Genomic DNA, 12,681 nt, shown 5'->3' with positions numbered 1-12,681 from the left:
TGCAAGAATTTTCCAAAGGGATCTGTTGGACAAATGGTCAGGGTCGCATCCTCAGATGCACCTGCGAATAACCCTGTCGCCAAGGACAAGGGTATATCTTCTGTGGTGGTTGCAAAAGGCTCATCTATTGGAGGGCCGCAGATTCGGCATACAGGATTTGATCCTGGTGACCACGGACGCCAGCCTGAGAGGTTGGGGAGCAGTCACACAAGGAAGAAACTTCCAGGGGGTATGGACGAACCTGGAAAAGTCTCTTCACATAAACATTCTGGTACTAAGAGCAATCTAAAATGCTCTAAGCCAGGCGGAACCACTCCTGCAAGGAAAACCGGTGTTGATTCAGTCGGACAACATCACGGCGGTCGCCCATGTAAACAGACAGGGCGGCACAAGAAGCAGGAGTGCAATGGCAGAAGCTGCCAAGATTCTTCGCTGGGCGGAGAATCACGTAATAGCACTGTCAGCAGTGTTCTTCCCGGGCGTGGACAACTGGGAAGCAGACTTCCTCAGCAGACACGATATTCACCCGGGAGAGTGGGGTCTTCATCCAGAAGTCTTCCACATGCTAATAAACTGTTGGGGAAGACCAATGGTAGACATGATGGCGTCTCGCCTCAACAAGAAACTGGACAAGTATTGCGCCAGGTCAAGAGATCCACAGGCAATAGCTGTGGACGCACTGGTAACACCTTGGGTGTACAAAGCAGTATATGTGTTTCCTCCTCTGCCTCTCATACCAAAGGTATTGAAGATTATACGGTGAAGAGGAGTAAGAACAATACTAGTGGCTCCGGATTGGCCAAGAAGGACTTGGTACCCGGAACTTCAAGAGTTGGTCACGGACGACCCGTGCCCTCTACTTCTGAGAAGGGACCTGCTACAACAGGGTCCCTGTCTCTTTCAAGACTTACCGCGGCTGCGTTTGACGGCATGGCGGTTGAACGCCAGATCCTAAAAGGGAAAGGCATTCCAGAAGAAGTCTTTCCTACCTTGATTAAGGCAAGGAAGGAAGTCACCGCGAAACATTATCACCGCATTTGGCGAAAATATGTCGCGTGGTGCGAGGATCGGAGTGTTCCGACGGAGGAATTTCAACTGGGTCGTTTCCTACATTTCCTACAATCAGGATTGTCTATGGGTCTCAAATTGAGATCTATTAAGGTTCAAATTTCGGCCCTGTCAATATTCTTCCAAAAAGAATTGGCCTCAGTTCCTGAGGTACAGACTTTTGTTAAAGGAGTACTGCATATACAGCCTCCTGTGGTGCCTCCGGTGGCACCGTGGGATCTAAATGTAGTTTTAGATTTCCTCAAATCCCATTGGTTTGAACCATTGAAAAAGGTGGATTTTAAATATCTCACATGGAAAGTGACTATGTTACTGGCCCTGGCTTCCGCCAGGAGAGTATCTGAATTGGCGGCTTTATCTTATAAAAGCCCTTATCTAATCTTCCATTCGGATAGGGCAGAACTGAGGACTCGTCCGCATTTTCTCCCTAAGGTGGTATCAGCGTTTCACCTGAACCAACCTATTGTGGTGCCTGCGGCCACTGGCGACTTGGAGGACTCCAAGTTGTTGGACGTTGTCAGAGCCTTAAAAATATACATTTCAAGGACGGCTGAAGTCAGAAAATCTGACTCGCTGTTGATACTATATGCACCCAACAAGTTGGGTGCCCCTGCTTCTAAGCAGACGATTGCTCGTTGGATTTGTAACACAATTCAACTTGCTCATTCTGTGGCAGGCCTGCCACAGCCTAAATCTGTTAAGGCCCATTCCACAAGGAAGGTGGGCTCATCTTGGGCGGCTGCCCGAGGGGTCTCGGCATTACAATTCTGCCGAGCAGCTACGTGGTCGGGGGAAAACACGTTTGTAAAATTCTACAAATTTGATACCCTGGCAAAAGAGGACTTGGAATTCTCTCATTCGGTGCTGCAGAGTCATCCGCACTCTCCCGCCCGTTTGGGAGCTTTGGTATAATCCCCATGGTCCTTTCAGGAACCCCAGCATCCACTTAGGACGATAGAGAAAATAAGAATTTACTTACCGATAATTCTATTTCTCGGAGTCCGTAGTGGATGCTGGGCGCCCATCCCAAGTGCGGATTATCTGCAATACTGTACATAGTTATTGTTAACAAATTCGGGTTATATTGTTAAGGAGCCATCTTTAAGAGGCTCTTTCTATTATCATACTGTTAACTGGGTTTAGATCACAAGTTGTACGGTGTGATTGGTGTGGCTGGTATGAGTCTTACCCGGGATTCAAATTGCCTCCCTTATTGTGTACGCTCGTCCGGGCACAGTACCTAACTGGAGTCTGGAGGAGGGTCATAGGGGGAGGAGCCAGTGCACACCACCTGATCTGGTAAAAGCTTTACTTTTTTGTGCCCTGTCTCCTGCGGAGCCGCTATTCCCCATGGTCCTTTCAGGAACCCCAGCATCCACTACGGACTCCGAGAAATAGAATTATCGGTAAGTAAATTCTTATTATTAGTTCTTTTGGTTTCCAATATCATCTCTATACTGATGACACCCAAATCTATCTTTCCTCTCCAGACCTCTCCCCTGCTCTCCTCACTCGTATCTCCAACTGTCTCTCTGCTACCTCTTCCTGGATGTCCCAGCGCTTTCTTAAACTTAACATGTCTAAGACCGAGCTGATCATCTTCCCTCCCTCCCGCATAACCTCACCTCTGTCACGCTGCCGCCCCGGGCTCCATACTTACCTCTCCGGGCGAGCTGGTCCTCTCTGCGGCCGTCCTCGCTGGCGGCTCCCGTCGCTCGGCCCGGCGTCTGAGCGGGTGACGTCATCAGGTACTTCCCACCAACCAGCTGGTGATGGGAAGTATAAATTCAGGCATCAGGCGCTGTGTCAGTGCCTGAGTATCATCAGTTCCCCAGGAATGGTGATCGCCAGACCTCCGTGCCTCCAAGCACCTCCGTGCCTCCAGCGCCTCCAAGCACCCCCGTGCCTCCAAGCACCTCCGTGCCTCTAGCACCTCCGTGCCTCCAAGCACCTCCGTGCCTCCAGCACCTCCGTGCCTCCAAGCACCTCCGTGCCTCCAAGCACCTCCGTGCCTCCAAGCACCTCCGTGCCTCCAGCACCTCCGTGCCTCCAGCACCTCCGTGCCTCCAAGCACCCCCATGCCTCCAAGCGCCTTAGCGCCTCCAGGCACCTCAGTGCCTCCAGGCACCTCAGTGTCTCCACGCGCTTCAGCGCCTCCAAGCACCTCAGCGCCTCCAAGCACTTCAGCACCTACAAACACTTCAGTGTCTCCAAGCCCCAGTGCACGTTAGCGCAGTTGTGCCTCCAGCACCTAGTATTCTTCTCTGATTCACCAGCACCTTTCGAGTTCTGTCTTTCAGGAGACCTTCAGCGTCCACACGTACCCCCTGTCTGCCAACCTGATCCTGCATGAGGAAAACTTACATCCGGCCATCTCTGCTGCGGCCCAGTTGCGGTTCCTCTTCCCGGTCACCGGAAGAAACCCCGAGTCCACAACACTCCCAAACCAGGTCAGTGATAGTATACTCAGGCCCCATGGACCCGGGGGATCGGAACACGGACTCAAGTGCCATCCAGAACCTGGCTTCCCGAGTACAAAGTCAGGAAGCGGCACAAGGTCAGGTGATGCAGTACCTCCAGGAGTTGTCCGGGTGTCTGGATCAGATTCAGGCGTCTCTAGCCTCGGTAATTCCGGCACCAGATCCAGTAGCCGCACCAGTTGCCGCTTCCAGCAATGTCCAACCACCGGCCGGTGCCACTCCGCGCCTTCAGCTGCCTACTCCGTCCCGTTACAATGGGAATCCTAAAAATTGTCGTGGTTTCTTAAACCAATGCGAGGTACATTTCGAGCTACTTGCACACAACTTTCCTACAGACCGGTCCAAGGTGGCATATATTATTTCTCTGCTGGAAGGATCTGCCTTGGATTGGGTGTCTCCATTATGGGAACGTTCTGATTCACTGGTTTCCAATTACTCCGAATTCATCACGTCTTTTCAACAAATTTTTGACGAGCCCGGCAGGATGACCTCGGCCTCTTCTGACTTGCTCCGCATCCGTCAAGGCTCCCGATCCGTGGGTCAGTATGTGGTTCATTTCCAAACCATTGCCTCTGAACTTCGCTGGAATAATGAGGCTCTGAGAGCTGCTTTCTAGAACGGTCTTTCTGATCGCCTGAAGGATGAGTTGGTCACTCGAGAGCTTCCGGATTCTTTAGAGGAATTGATCTCTCTCTGTGTCAAGGTAGATCTCCGGATGCAGGAACGTGGAGGTGAACGTAGTCGATCGGATCGTTCTAGGTTCCGGCTTCCCCCTGCAAGGCAAGCGGTGGTCCCAAGTCCGGACGAACCCATGCAGATTAACCGATCCCGATTGTTCCCGGAGGAGGGACAGCGTCGTCATGAGGGTAAGCTCTGTCTGTACTGCGGAGCTGCGGGTCATTTCATCAAGTCCTGCAAATCCCGTCCGGGAAATGGGCAGGCCTTGCTTGTTCCGGAGGAGTCAAGTTGGGGGTTACGACCAAATCTTCTCCGACTTCGGACTGTTTGCTTCCTGTAACGTTAATCACCAAGGCTACTTCCAAGTCTTTTGAAGCCCTGTTGGACTCCGGGGCTGCGGGGAATTTCGTTTCTTCCCTCTGTGCCCAAAGCCTGAATTTGGAGGTACTGTCCATCGAACGGCCTATTTCCTTGACAGCTATCAATGGTACTAGGATATCCAAGGGTATCATAACAGAACGCACGGTTTCAGTTAAATTACAGGTCAGGGCTCTACATCAAGAATATTTGGAGTTCCTGGTGATTCCGGAAATGCATCACGATCTGGTTCTCAGAATGCCTTGGCTCAAAATTAACAATCCCCATATCGATTGGAAGACCGCACAGATTCAGTCTTGGGGTTCTTTTTGTCACGCTAACTGTCTCACCCCTGTCTGTCCGCTTCGTGTTTCTTCTAAAGCGGAGGAAGAACTTATCCCGGAGGTGTACCAAGAGTTCAGGGATGTGTTCTCGGAACAGGCGGCTGACCAGTTACCACCCCATAGGTCTTGGGACTGCCCCATTGACCTTATTCCAGGGAAAATGCCGCCTCGGGTCGCATTTATCCTCTGTCCCTTCCAGAGACACAAGCTATGTCAGACTATATCAAGTCCAATCTTCACAAGGGATTCATCCGTCCCTCTATCTCCCCGGCTGGAGCGGGCTTCTTCTTCGTGAAAAAGAAGGACGGAGGCTTAAGACCATGTATCGACTACCGCGGCCTAAATGATATTACCATCAAAAATAAATACCCCTTGCCTCTAATCACAGAGCTATTTGATAGAGTTTGTGGTGCCCACGTTTTTTCCAAGCTCGATTTGAGGGGGGCCGATAACCTTATACGCATCAGAGAGGGAGATGAATGGAAGACCGCCTTCAATACCCGGGATGGGCATTATGAGTATCTGGTGATGCCGTTCGGTCTTAGCAATGCTCCTGCTGTCTTCCAGGGATTCGTCAACGAAATCTTCCGAGACATGTTATACCTAAGTGTCGTGGTGTACTTGGATGACATACTGAATTTTTCAAAAGACCTTGCTGAATACAGGATACAGGTCAAAGAGGTACTCCGCCGTCTACGTGAGAATCATCTCTATGCCAAGATATCCAAGTGTACCTTCGAAGTAACATCAATACCGTTCCTCGGTTATATCATCTCGGGGATAGAGCTTCGCATGGACCCAGAGAAACTCTCCGCCATTCGAGACTGGGCACAGCCACTCTCCTTGAAAGCAATACAAAGATTCCTGGGTTTTGCGAACTATTATAGAAAGTTCATTAGAAGTTTCTCCACCATTGTTGCACCCATTACTGCCTTGACGAGAAAGGGTTCCAACCCGGGTTTGTGGTCTCCCGAAGCCATAGAGGCCTTTTCCCACTTGAAATCGGCTTTTATGTCCGCTCCAGTACTCCAACAACCTAATTTCGAGGAACCTTTCTTCCTAGAAGTCGACGCATCCTCGGTCGGAGTTGGGGCCGTTCTCTCTCAGTACGCCTCAGATAAGAAATTACATCCGTGCGGCTTTCACTCTCGTAAATTCTCTCCGGCTGAACGAAATTACACTATTGGAGACCAGGAACTCTTGGCGATTAAATCTGCCTTGGAAGAGTGGAGATATCTTTTAGAAGGGGCCAAACATGTGATTACCATTTACACTGATCACAAAAATTTGTTGTATATCAAAACCGCACAGTGCTTGAATCCTCGCCAAGCTAGATGGGCACTCTTCTTCACTCGATTTTCTTTTGTTATCAAGTAGCGAGCCGGGACTTTCAATACTAAAGCGGATGCACTGTCCCGTTCACAAACTCCCACAGATGAAGAGGATTCTATTGAACGGAGTTTAATCCTGAATCCAATTTCTGTCTCTGCTGCCTCAACTACTCCAGGTCCTTCCCCTGGAAGAATGTCCGTACCAGCTAAATTCCGGTCGAGGATACTACAGTGGGCTCATATCTCCAAGTTTTCCGGTCATCCCGGCGCCCAGAAGATGTACAAGTTTCTGCAAAGATCTTACTGGTGGGACTCCATGAGGAAGGATGTACAGGATTGCGTTAATTCCTGTCCCCAGTGTACACAGCATAAAGCTCCCCGCCTACCTCCTGCTGGGTTTCTTCGTCCTCTGTCCATTCCTATGAAACCCTGGACTCACATTTCCATGGACTTCGTCACAGACTTGCCCTGTTCCAAAGGTTTCAACACTGTCTGGGTGATCGTCGACCGTTTTTCGAAGATGGCGCATTTCCTTCCTTTGACTGGTCTGCCGACAGCTCCTAAATTAGCTCTAATATTTGTCCGAGAACATTTTCGGTTGCATGGGTTGCCTCAAGAAATAGTCTCCGATCGAGGGGTACAGTTCACCGCAAGGTTTTGGAAAGCTCTCTGCTCGGCCTTACAAATTAAACTTAAGTTTTCATCCGCTTATCACCCCCAAACTAATGGGCAAACGGAACGGGTCAATCAAGACTTGGAGACTTTCCTCCGACTGTATCTATCCCCTTCACAGGACAACTGGGTAGAGTTATTGCCTTGGGCAGAGTTTGCACATAATCATTCATTTCATTCCTCTACTGGCGAATCTCCGTTCTTCATCAACTATGGTTTCCACCCACAGGTTTCCGGAATTACCAATTCTGCCAACAGGGGAGGTTCCAGCTGTGACTTCCACTCTACTACACTTCAGACAAATTTGGAGTAAGGTTCATGCTAGTCTTAAAAAGGTTTCTGTCCGATACAAGTTCTTCGCGGACAAGAAACGGCGAGCCGCTCCTCAATACAAGGTTGGTGACAGGGTATGGCTCTCCACACGTAACCTTCGGCTAAAGGTACCCACCATGAAGTTCGCCCCAAGGTTCATCGGTCCATACCCTGTGCTACAAATCCTGAATCCTGTGGTCTGCAAGTTGGGATTACCTTCCCACCTACGCATACCGAATGCCTTTCATGTTTCTCTCCTTCGTCCTCTCATCCTTAATCGTTTTCATTCTAAGCCCTCAAAGCCTACTCCGGTAGAAACTGAAACTGGGACAGACTTCGAGATCAAAACTATTCTGGACTCTCGTTATCTTCATAAGAACCTGCAATATCTGGTAGAATGGAAAGGTTATGGTCCTGAGGAGAGAAGTTGGATAGGAGCTTCTGAGGTCTCAGCTCCTCGACTAATCCGGATCTTCCACGCCAAGCACCCTACGAAACCCGGTAAGTGTCCAGGGGCCACCCCTAGAGGAGGGGGTACTGTCACGCTGCCGCCCCGGGCTCCATACTTACCTCTCCGGGCGCGCTGGTCCTCTCTGCGGCCGTCCTCGCTGGCGGCTCTCGTCGCTCGGCCCGGCGTCTGAGCGGGTGACGTCATCAGGTACTTCCAACCAATCAGCTGGTGATGGGAAGTATAAATTCAGGCATCAGGCGCTGTGTCAGTGCCTGAGTATCATCAGTTCCCCAGGAGTGGTGATCGCCAGACCTCCGTGCCTCCAGCACCTCCGTGCCTCCAAGCACCTTAGCGCCTCCAAGCACCTCAGTGCCTCCAGGCACCTCAGTGTCTCCACGCGCTTCAGCGCCTCCAAGCACTTCAGCACCTACAAACACTTCAGTGTCTCCAAGCCCCAGTGCACGTTAGCGCAGTTGTGCCTCCAGCACCTAGTATTCTTCTCTGATTCACCAGCACCTTTCGAGTTCTGTCTTTCAGGAGACCTTCAGCGTCCACACGTACCCCGTCTGCCGACCTGATCCTGCATGAGGAAAACTTACATCCGGCCATCTCTGCTGCGGCCCAGTTGCGGTTCCTCTTCCCGGTCACCGGAAGAAACCCAGAGTCCACAACACTCCCAAACCAGGTCAATGATAACCTCCTACAATCTCATCTATTGATGGCACTACTATCTCCTCTAGCCCCCAAGTGCGCTGTCTTGGAGTAATCCTTGACTCCTCCCTCTCCTTCAAACCACACATTCAGCACCTCTCACAAACCTGCCATTTTCATCTAAAAAATATTTCCAGGATCAGACCCTTTCTAACCCAGGATGCTACTAAGACTCTTATCCACTCACTGGTCATCTCCAGACTGGACTACTGTAATCTGCTCCTGATTAGCATTCCTGACAGATACCTCTCTCCACTCCAATCTATCCTCAATGCTGCTGCCCGGCTCATCTTCCTCACCAAACGCACTACGCCCACCTCTCCTCTCTTACTAGACCTTCACTGGCTCCCCTTCCCTTTCAGAATCCATTTCAAGCTTCTCACACTCGCTTACAAAGCCCTCACCCACTCCTCTCCCATCTACATCTCTGACCTTATCTCCCTTTACACTCCCACCCGTCCTCTTTGCTCTGCTAATGCACGCCGACCCTCCTGCCTACGGATTACTTTCTCCCACTCCTACCTCCAAGATTTCTCTAACGTCCTAGAGGATGCTGGGACTCCGTAAGGACCATGGGATAGACGGGCTCCGCAGGAGACATGGGCACTTTAAGAAAGACTTTGACTCTGGGTGTGCACTGGCTCCTCCCTCTATGCCCCTCCTCCAGACCTCAGTTTGATACTGTGCCCAGAGGAGCTGGGTGCATTTCAGGAGCTCTCCTGAGTTTCCTGTAAGAAAGCATTTTTGTTAGGTTTTTTATTTTCAGGGAGCCTGCTGGCAACAGACTCCCTGCATCGAGGGACTGAGGAGAGAGAAACAGACCCACTTCTCTGAGTTTCAGGGCTCTGTTTCTTAGGCTACTGGACACCATTAGCTCCAGAGGAAGTCAGAACACAGGTCTCACCCTGGAGTTCGTCCCGGAGCCGCGCCGCCGTCCTCCTCACAGAGCCGGAAGATAGAAGCCGGGTGAGTATGAGAGGAAAAAACAACGCCCTACGTCAAGCGGAGATCTTACTTCGCAATCGACCAGTTCTGATCCAGTCAGACAACATCACCGCAGTAGCTCATGTAAACCGCCAAGGCGGCACAAGGAGCAAAGTGGCAATGGCGGAAGCCACCAGAGTTCTTCGCTGGGCGGAGAATCATGTAAGCGCTCTGTCAGCAGTGTTCATTCCGGGAGTGGACAACTGGGAAGCAGACTTCCTCAGCAGACACGATCTACATCCGGGAGAGTGGGGACTTCATCAGGAAGTCTTCATGCAGATTGCAAGTCGGTGGGGACTACCCCAAATAGACATGATGGCATCCCATCTCAACAAAAAGCTACAATGTTATTGCGCCAGGTCAAGAGACCCTCAGGCGGTAGCTGTGGACGCCCTAGTGACACCGTGGGTGTTCCAGTCGGTATATGTGTTTCCTCCTCTTCTTCTCATACCCAATGTGTTGAGGATAATAAGAAAAAGAGGAGTGAGAACAATTCTCATTGTTCCAGATTGGCCACGAAGGACCTGGTATCCGGATCTGCAAGAAATGCTCACAGAAGATCCGTGGCCTCTTCCTCTAAGGCAGGACTTGTTACAACAAGGTCCCTGTCTGTTCCAAGACTTACCGCGGCTGCGTTTGACGGCATGGCGGTTGAACGCCGGATCCTAACGGAAAAAGGTATTCCGGATGAGGTCATTCCTACGCTAATAAAGGCTAGGAAGGACATGACATCTAAACATCACCGAATATGGGCCCTCATTCCGAGTTGTTCGCTCGCTAGCTGTTTTTAGCAGCATTGCACACGCCAAGCCGCCGCCTACTGGGAGTGAATCTTAGCTTAGCAGAATTGCGAACGAAAGATTCGCATAATTGCGAATAGAAATTTCTTTGCAGTTTCTGAGTACCTCGGGACTTACTCTGCCACTGCGATCAGTTCAGTCAGTTTCGTTCCTGGTTTGACGTCACAAACACACCCAGCGTTCGCCCAGACACTCCCCCGTTTCTCCAGCCACTCCCGCGTTTTTCCCAGAAACAGCAGCGTTTTTCCGCACACACCCATAAAACGGCCAGTTTCCGCCCAGAAACACCCACTTCCTGTCAATCACACTCCGATCACCAGAACGATGAAAAATCCTCGTTATGCTGTGAGTAAAATACCTAACTTTTTGGCAAATTTACTTGGCGCAGACGCACTGCGAACATTGCGCATGCGCAGTTTGCGACAAATTGCTCCGTTGCGTAAACCACTAACGAGCGAACAACTCGGAATGAGGGCCATGGAGAAAATGTTTCTTGGTGTGAGGCCAGGAATGCTCCTACGGAAGAATTCCACCTGGGCCGTTTTCTTCACTTCCTACAAACTGGAGTGAATTTGGGCCTAAAATTAGGCTCCATTAAAAGTTCAGATTTCGGCCTTATCCATTTTCTTTCAAAAGGAATTGGCCTCATTACCTGAAGTACAGACTTTTGTGAAGGGAGTACTGCATATTCAGCCTCCTTTTGTACCTCCGGTGGCGCCTTGGGACCTTAACGTGGTGTTAAGTTTCCTTAAGTCACATTGGTTTGAACCACTTAAGAGAGTGGAGTTGAAATATCTCACCTGGAAGGTGGTCATGTTGTTAGCCTTGGCTTCGGCTAGGCGAGTTTCGTAATTGGCGGCTTTATCACATAAAAGCCCCTATCTGGTTTTCCGTATGGATAGAGCGGAATTGCGGACCCGTCCTCAATTCCTGCCTAAGGTGGTCTCATCCTTTCATATGAACCAACCTATTGTCGTGCCTCTGGCTACACGTGACTTGGAGGATTCCGAGTCCCTTGATGTGGTCAGGGCTTTGAAAATTTACGTGGCCAGAACGGCTAGGATCAGAAAAACAGAAGCGCTGTTTGTCCTGTATGCAGCCAACAAAGTTGGCGGCCCTGCTTCAAAGCAGACTATTGCTCGCTGGATCTGTAACACGATTCAGCAGGCACATTCTACGGCAGGATTGCCGTTACCAAAATCGGTTAAGGCCCATTCCACTAGGAAGCTGGGCTCTTCTTGGGCGGCTGCCCGAGGGGTCTCGGCACTACAGCTGTGCCGAGCTGCTACTTGGTCGGGGTCAAACACCTTTGCAAAGGTCTATAAGTTTGATACCCTGGCTGAGGAGGACCTCCTGTTTGCTCAATCGGTGCTGCAGAGTCATCCGCACTCTCCCGCCCGTTTGGGAGCTTTGGTATAATCCCCATGGTCCTTACGGAGTCCCAGCATCCTCTAGGACGTTAGAGAAAATAATATTTTAAACCTACTGGTAAAACTTTTTCTCGTAGTCCGTAGAGGATGCTGGGCGCCCGTCCCAAGTGCGGACTACTTCTGCAAGACTTGTATATAGTTATTGCTTACATAAGGGTTATGTTATAGTTTAATCGGTCTTGGACTGATGCTATGTTGTTTTTCATACTGTTAACTGGGTAGTATATCACAAGTTATACGGTGTGATTGGTGTGGCTGGTATGAATCTCGCCCTTGGATTACAAAAATCCTTTCCTTGTACTGTCCGTCTCCTCTGGGCACAGTTTCTCTAACTGAGGTCTGGAGGAGGGGCATAGAGGGAGGAGCCAGTGCACACCCAGAGTCAAAGTCTTTCTTAAAGTGCCCATGTCTCCTGCGGAGCCCGTCTATCCCATGGTCCTTACGGAGTCCCAGCATCCTCTACGGACTACGAGAAAAAGATTTACCGGTAGGTTTAAAATCTTATTTTTTCACGTGCTGCACCACTTCTCTGGAATTCCCTACCTCTCCCCCTCAGACTCCCCACCTCTCTACAAAACTTCAAACGGGCTCTCAAGACCCACTTCTTCACCAATCCCAGCCAAAACTCATCCTAACCCTCTGTTCTACGCTCTCTATGTACCCCATCTGTGTCACCCCTGTCTGTCTACCCCTCCCCTTTAGAATGTAAGCTCTCACGAGCAGGGCCCTCTTCCCTCATGTGCTTATCCTTTCTTACTTTAATAACCTTCAACTGCACCAAATCCATCAGTCTTCTGCCACCTGATACTTATTCCAGTGTTATCTGCTGATGTAACTATGTTTATTTACCCTGTACTTGTCCTATACTGTCATCAGCTGTAAGTTGCTGTTTTCCTGTTTGATTATTTATGTACTCTGTAATTGGGCGCTGCGGAACCCTTGTGGCGCCATATAAATAAAGGATAATAATAATAATAATAACTTTCCCAGGTGCCCTCCAGGATGGGTGTCCTGCACGGACCCATCCCCACACAAACTCTAATACAGCGGCACTCCGGTGAAT

Source organism: Pseudophryne corroboree, chromosome 6, assembly GCF_028390025.1.
Source record: "Pseudophryne corroboree isolate aPseCor3 chromosome 6, aPseCor3.hap2, whole genome shotgun sequence".
In the NCBI taxonomy this organism is placed as follows: Eukaryota; Metazoa; Chordata; class Amphibia; order Anura; family Myobatrachidae; genus Pseudophryne; species Pseudophryne corroboree.
Note: the sequence above shows the minus strand (reverse complement) of the source record.